This window comes from Haplochromis burtoni, unplaced genomic scaffold (assembly GCF_018398535.1).
Source record: "Haplochromis burtoni strain Fernald_Lab_line unplaced genomic scaffold, NCSU_Asbu1 Contig_130, whole genome shotgun sequence".
Lineage (NCBI taxonomy): Eukaryota > Metazoa > Chordata > Actinopteri > Cichliformes > Cichlidae > Haplochromis > Haplochromis burtoni.
The window spans coordinates 865,167-873,223 of record NW_024582491.1 but is presented as its reverse complement, the minus strand read 5'-3'; positions in this window follow the sequence as shown (position 1 = coordinate 873,223).

Sequence of the window (8,057 nt, the reverse complement as noted above, 5' to 3'; positions counted from 1 at the left end):
CAGCCATTAGCAGTTCTTATTATTGTAAGTGGCAATGAATATAAAGATAACTGTCAGCGGATGCCAAGGATAGCGATGAAGAGAGAATCCAAATGCAGGACACTATCCAGACAAATTAGCTAAAAGCAAGCGTTTATTAGTCTGTTGGCAAACTTCCATAGAAAACAAAAAAAAAATCCAAAGTCCTGACTCAATAAACAGGTGAACCACAGGATCACCAGTGGAGTAGCACAGCAGAAACGCTACAAAGAGGATGGAGACACAGGACCATATAGTGTATACGCAGAGCCCTTATGAAGGGAACAGGGGCCTGAGGAAACAGCTAACAGCAGGTGACACTCAAAGGGGAGCAGACAATCACAAAGAAGGGCAAAATCTAAGAAGTAAGTAACTAGAAAAAAGAAAACTATCCTTCAAAATAAAAGAGGAAATAAACAAACTGTTAATATTCATACAGGCATAAATACTAACACTGTGTAAGACAAGAAAACAGAAAAGGGCCAAAGCTGAAACAATGAAACAAGACAGGAGGGACAGACAGAAAGAAAGGGAAAGCAACTGCTATAATTACTGCGACAAGAAATAACAGACAAGCCGTAAATCAAAATTAAATACATCACAAAACTAAATTCACCACTACAAACTAAAGTCAAATAAAAAGAGACACAATATAAGATATGCCAGAGCTAAAGAGATAAGCCAGAATAATAATGGAAAACACAACATCACAAAACACCAACTAGGAAATCCACAGAGTAAAAACAGAAATCCAAGTCTCAAGAATATCACTGTTAAACAGATCTAACTACTGCAATAATAATAATAAAAAAAAATCAAAACAGGAATCTAAAATTATTAAACCAGAGAATGAAACAAACAAACAATGAGACAAACTCAGATATATTCACAAATCCACAAACACCCTGTAACCACGGCACTGCATGTAATACTGAGGAAAACTTCAAAATCTAATCATTTCCAGGCAACTTGCATGGAAAATGTGATTTCCATGAATATATCTAGATGTTTATTTGTATTTATTGGCTTTCATTCTTTCTGCTTTTGTTTATTTTACTTTATTTTATTTTATGCATCCATCCATTTTCTTCCACTTATCCAATTCAGGGTCGCGAGGGGGTCTGGAGCCTATCCCAGCTGCCATAGGGCAAGAGGCGGGGTACACACTGGACAGGTTGCCAGTCTGTCACTGTCTGTGTGCAATTTCAAATCATCAGTTAACCTAACCCCACTAATTGCATGTCTTTGGACTGTGAGAGGTACTCGGACAGAACCCGGACATACACAAGGAGAACACGAACACTGCACACAGAAAGAACCCAACCTGAACCCAGGACCTAATTGCTTTGACGCTGCAGTGCTAAACACTGTGCCACCATGCTGCCGCTTTTACTTGTGTAAAAAAAACTCATAGCCATTGATCAGTGAGAAGTCTTTCGCCATCTTACAATGCTGTGATTGTAGCCATTCCCCAACTCTCTGTGAATGGTACTCATGGCCATTGATCAGTGGTCTTTGATCAGTGGGTTTTGGTCAGTGGTTGTTGATCAATGGTTATGAGAATTTGCATAATTATGATTAAGGAATGAGGCTACATAACAGAGCAATGGATGGAAGTATTATTTGTACCTGCTGGAGTCTAGATGAGATAAGATAAAGCGGGTCGAGGCCTGAATGAGGATCTTAACGAGTCAGGAAGAGATGAAGATGGGGAGGTGGTGGGTCACATGAAAGAAAGTCTGGAAGGCAGAATGGCAGGAGGGCACTGAGATTTAAAACACGTGGATTAGAGGCCGATTAGCTCAGAGAACTCAAGCAAGAACACGATTGGGCCAAAGTGAGGGAAACATTAGACTAGCAGGGTTGCAGACAGATGAGTGACTGCAGAGCTTTGTTATTAGTGCATCTATAGTATACAAAAGTTTGCAAACCATGATGTGAACAGCTGTGAATATTCACTGGATGTGGGCAATACACTGATCGTTTTCTGTCCTATAACTGGCACCCTACCCAAAATATAAGCCCACATGTTTTTATGCATAAGCTATAAAAATGGTATAACAAACCCTAACCTGAAAGAACCGATGGCTTGCTGTATGTTCTGACACTCATTGAAGAGACAACAAGCAGGGCAGCAGCTGTGCAACAGGATGCAACAAAGGTGCACCTGTTGTCACTCACACACACACACACACATATAAACCAGCACAAACACAAAGAGAGCACCAGAAACATGCTCTTAACACAAATTGGTGTCTGCACCTACATGTTGCTGGGTCTCTCTACAGTTTGGAGTACAAACAGGACAGAGCAAAAAGCAAGCAAGCATCCAAAATGCTAGGTCAGGAGTGTTTGAAGTGACCACGGTGGGAAACGGGGAAGTGAAAACAGCAGCTGTGAGAGTTATGAAAAACTCCCAGCGGCCACGACAAGAAAGCAGTGAATAATGCTTTTAGACTTGACTGAACTGCTGCTGACCTAAATGAGTGTGGCCCAGATCATAGCTCCCGCTTTTAGCACAGTTAATATGAGAATAGATCATGGCCACTAAACACAAACCCCACAGGTGGACCGGCACGTGGTCCCTGATGTCTGCAGAGAGAATGATCTGAGTGGAGTTCCTGTTTTTAACTCTGTTTTTACTCTGAGGCAGATTTTCCACCTCATTTCTTTTACAGTGAAAAAGTTCAAATCCGTGGATCTGAGGGATTTTTTGTTTTGTTTTTTAAATTTAATGTGACTTATATCTCTCCCAGCGGCCCTCGTGATGTATTTCTGTGTCGTGTGTGAGAAAGGTGTGAGTGTTAGTCTGCATGCGTGGATGGTTACTCGGGTTGCGTAGTGCAAACAATGAATGCACCTGTGTAAATGACACAGGGTGTTTAGCTGGGAGGCCATCAGGGAATAAGGCATGTTGTGCAAACTGTGTCACCTGGAGAGAGCAAAAAAAAATAAAAATACGACACCACCCATCACAAGCAACCAGCACGGACAGATCTGGGTTCGGGAGATACCCGCAGCCCTGCAGCACCTGAGAGATAGTGGACGTGATGCAAAGAAACTGTGTGTCACCACCCACAACAAACCAGACAAAAGGGAATAACAGAAAACTCATCCATCTGCCTGCTTGGTGTTTTTTTCAAGCTTTATTCTTTTCTACTAGCACAGCAGCTGTGTTGGTTGCTGAAGGAGGATGGAGAGACCACACTTTCACCCACCAAAACCAAAACCAGATAACCAGCTGGGGCTCCGTTCAGAAGCCGCGAGATGCGCAAAACATTCTAAAAAAGATGACGTGTCATGTTGAGACTTTGACTTGTAGATATGATGAGGCCTAAAGACAAGTTTTGAAGGACAGCCTCTAATGATGTACATGGAGAGAGGTGGAAAGGGTGTGTCAACTACAACCAGAAAGCCAGGTCAGACTGATGTAGTGATACTGGGATATAAATACTTTTTGTGGTGCATTTTTAGTCTAGACATTTAGCCACAGTAATGAAAACACTAATCTAATCCAAAGCACTGTATGGCAGCTCGATCTCTGATTCAGGAATAGGTAACAGATCTTCTGGTCTTTGTCTTCTCTCTTGACAGGTTTTTTTTTTTCTGATTTGATCTTCCTGCTCTTTTTCTTCTTCTTATACTTCCTGTTTTAATTTGAAAGGTAGTTCTTTGCGTAGCTTCCCATTACTTCCATTTCTTTGTTTTGTTCCTGCCCTCCATAGTGCCTGATTGAGTTCACCTTTGCCTTCTTACCCTTCTCTATGTCGTGTGAATTTAGTGTGTCTCCTTCCAGTGCCTTATGGCTCCCATATGTTCTCAGCTTTTCCCCGGAGTTTAATTTATATCCATTCTTCTTGCACTATGGACTTTTGTTCATCAGAAATAGAAGTTTGTACACAAATAAGGAATTTGCCTTGATGTCATAGTGTAAAAGAAAGGGAGAACAGAAACAGAATATATGTTACTTACAGTATATATAATATATAGATCTCTATATAAACAGTAATATAAATACGCATTTATTTGGTGTTTTTGTTCTCTCTTGATTATGACCTCGAAGCACGGCACTGTATAAATAACAACACGTAATAGTGTTTGGATCCAAATTTAGTTGCTTCACTTTCAGGGCCATGATAACGGCTCACTTTGACTCCAAATAAAACAGAGCTATCCTCAAAGTCGTGACTCCCTCTCCTATTACACGCCAAAATATCTACTGTGAGAAACTCCTATTGGACAGGACTAAACTTTCAAAGTAAAATGACATTTAAGGATTTTCTTTCCCCCCTCATGTTCACGATATCTCTTGTCACGCCTCACTGGGTAATCAAAATAATGCACAAAGGTCAAGGTGAAAAAACAAATGACTTTTTTTCTTTGTTCTTCTGGTAGTACTCCAAGTGTGTGTGTGTGTGTGTGTGTGTGTGTGTGCGTCGTGGTGCGTGGGTGTGTGGGTGTGTGTGTGTGTGTGTGTGTGTGTGTGTGTGTGTGTGTGTACCTGCTGTTGAAAACCATGACAGCAAATCAGAGTGCAGTTGCTCTGTGCTTTCATTAGGTTCAAATTTATATCTGAATGTAAGGTGTGGTCTAGGTATGCACACTGGGATCAAATATATTATCACTGATTGGCTAATAGGTTCTGATTTACCTTTTAGCCAGTGGAATGAAATACCAGCTTTATACCGAACCATTATTATAATTTCTTTTTCCTTTTTAAATTTGAACTCTTCATTGATTCTAATGTTCAGAACTTTTATTCTGAAAATAACCTAAAGAAAAGACTAACATTCATAAAAGCAAATGTGGTGTAAGGTGTTGACGCCTCAAGATATTATCTCATGGTTTCAATAAAGACATGCAATAGGAGGTGTTGAGTCACATCTTTCTCGTGTGTGTGTGTGTGTGTGTGTGTGTGTGTGTGTGTGTGTGTGTGTGTGTGTGTGTGTGTGTGTGTGTGTGTGTGTGTGTCACCACCCACTGCAGCTTTAACCACATCCCACCTCTTGCACAGATGTGGCCATCGTGCAATTTCCACTTTGTACATGGTTGCTGCACTTGTGGCCCGCCACAAGAGGATTTAGCCGAAAGGCTGTTAGTGCAAGACTTAATCTACTAGCTCCACTCCTAACTTTGCATACAAGCAGTTTATTAGGAAGAACAGACTGGCAAAGTTAGTAGTCTGATCTGTGTTTCCACACTGTGTAGCCACAACAGAGAGAGGTTCACCTAAGATGCTTATCTAGAATGGTCTAATGAGTCTCTAGTTACCAAGCTCCAGTCCCTAGTCAACAGTGCGATGAACCTTTGGGGAAGCAGAGCCAGAAGGGCAACAATTAGAGAGGTGCATGCAACAGAAGCACCCAAATGCAAACACAAAGACAAAGCCCTGTTTCCGCCCTGTGAATTATTGCGTGTGTTAAATTTGAGGTCAATGCATGCACCGTTAACTGGGTACAGGGCTAAAGACGGGCAAGAATAGAATATAACAAGGTTACTGAGCACAAAGAGTCAGAGAGCATATTGTTTACATTCCTGAATGCATACATTAGCCACACGCAGAGGACACAGCAAACTCTAAAGTCCATAACAAGGTTGCTCCTTGAACCTTAATCAACCTCAAATACTTGAACAAAAGAAGGGAAAGAGGTTGTGTCAAGGTGCGGTCATCCAGGTGGCACACCAGAATATGCCAGGATGTCCTTGTGGTGCACAGATGGGTGACACATCACATGAAAAACAACATAATGACATATTTGGACCTTGACTCCTAAAGTTTCTGCTGCTCTGCTGGAGGGATAGAAAAAAAAACTATTTATCCAAAAATACACCAACAACAACAAAACCCAACTTACATATCACAGCAAAATCTCCTGTGGGTGGACACCTGGTGACTGTGAAGTCCACAACAACTTTCATTATCATCAAATCCCTAAATGACTCCTTTGCCAGTCTGACAGAGGCAGACACTGTCATCCTGGAAGAGGCCATCTTCATCATGATATGTGTTTTTTCTTTACAGGATAATGTCAATAGCATCTTAAAGTCCTCTGATCAGGGCTGTATTTCAATTCATTCAAGCTAGCAACATGCTAGCATGGTTATTGAGCTATTTCGTGCCCTGCCACTGTAAAAAAAAGGTGCATCTGTACCATCTTCTCTTCTCATACTTGTTTCTTAATCGTCTGCAAACCCGCTCCAAAACCACCTAAGAGTCCACAACACACTGGACAATGCAAAGTGCAGTTTCAGCAACAGTCCTTCCACCTCACTGTCTAAAGGAACAACACGGGACGTTGTTTCTTCAAGCTGTTAGCAGACTGTTCAACTCGTCTACCTCAAACCTTAACATATTGAACTGGACTGAACACACCTCACTGCACTCTGTCACTTTTTGTACACCAAAAGGTAAATTTGCCCACCTGTGCACCCATTACACCTGTAATGTAATTTTATATTTATATCTCTATACTAATCTATTTTTAGCCCTATTCCTACACTTGATTTTATACGATTGCTTTGTTTTCTGTTGTATGTATGCTGCTATGGCACCTCAGTTTCCTTCTGGGATTAATAACGTTTCTCTGATTCTCATTTGCTACGATATCGTCTCACCTTCAAAGGTAGTCTCAGTCATGAATACACAAGTATAATCAAAGTGTGTTTCATTTGCAGTTATTGAAGCTGCTTTTGCATTAACACAAGTAGGACAATGAAATTAGAAAAGGTCCCAACAAATCAACAAAATGTTGCAGTTTGGTTGCTAAGTCCTTAAATAGTAACCAACTGAGGATTCCCTGAGAAAAATGCATTTGAATACCTCACATCAGTCCCATAAATTCTTCTGTTTTTAGCCCGTTTACAATTTCATGAAAACTTAAGATGAATTATTTTGCCGACAGGGGGGCGCTAGTTTTCTTGGCGGCAACATTTTGCATCCCATTAGCCTTAAGTAAGGATGCCAGAACCCTGGAATCTAAACTGAGCAAAATCTCCAACTTTTTATTTCATTATGGACATAAATGGTCAAAATAGCAGGATCACTGAATCATTGCTGAGGCCAAATGGGACAGTGTTTTGCTGATAGACCTCGTCCATCACCTGCCTGTCATGTATGGAGACTTCATGCACCATCTTGCTTGTGGAAGGACTACCATCAAAGCTGGAGACCACTGATCCCTTTGATGGTAGCCCTTGAGCCAAACATGGTTGCAAACATTACTGAGCAGAATAGTCACTTCCCATGGCAACAAAAAAAAACAGAGAGACAGAGGGTGGGAGACAAGAGGAAAATGCCCATTTAAAGCCATTTAAGCTTTTCAATATTCATGACTGGGGAGAATGTAGAGATTCCCATAAAGTCTGGGACATTAAACCTTAAAAAGAAGGTGGGTGTCATCCCTGCTACACTCAGACCTCAAGTCTCCAGGAGCTGGAAGGTAGCGTTAATGTTGTCTTGGCAATTTGCCCGAAAGAAAGAAAGAAAGAAAGAAAGAAAGAAAGAAAGAAAGAAAGAAAGAAAGAAAGAAAGAAAGAAAGAAAGAAAGAAAGAAAGAAAGAAGAGTTGGGTGTGAGTGGATGAGGTCCCGATGCGTGGCGCCAGGCTGTCTGCCCGGCGGGGCGACTCAATAGGCGGCTGTAAAGGAGGGAGCGGAGCGGCGACGCGGCCCGGAGAGCGGAGGAATGTTGGAGGCACAATAACGCACAGCTGGGGCAGGGAATGGCAAGGAGGCGCCGCCAAATTGGCCTGTCCAGCCACCCCTAGAGCTGCAGCCCTGCAGGAAAAGCTGAGACAAAAGTCTTTTTGTTTGTTTTATGAAGTCATAACAATTCATTCAGTCGACGATTACGATGAACTAGAATGATTTCTTTCTCTCTCTCTTTCTTTCTCAAAATAAATCTGATTAAAAACATATGTGTAACAAAATTCGAATAGAATGTTGTATTAACAGCACCTCATTTGATAAAAGATCTCACTAGGACCAGAAAACTTACTGCTGATTGTAACAGACGCTAATGTTTATTTAAAGCTTTTGTTT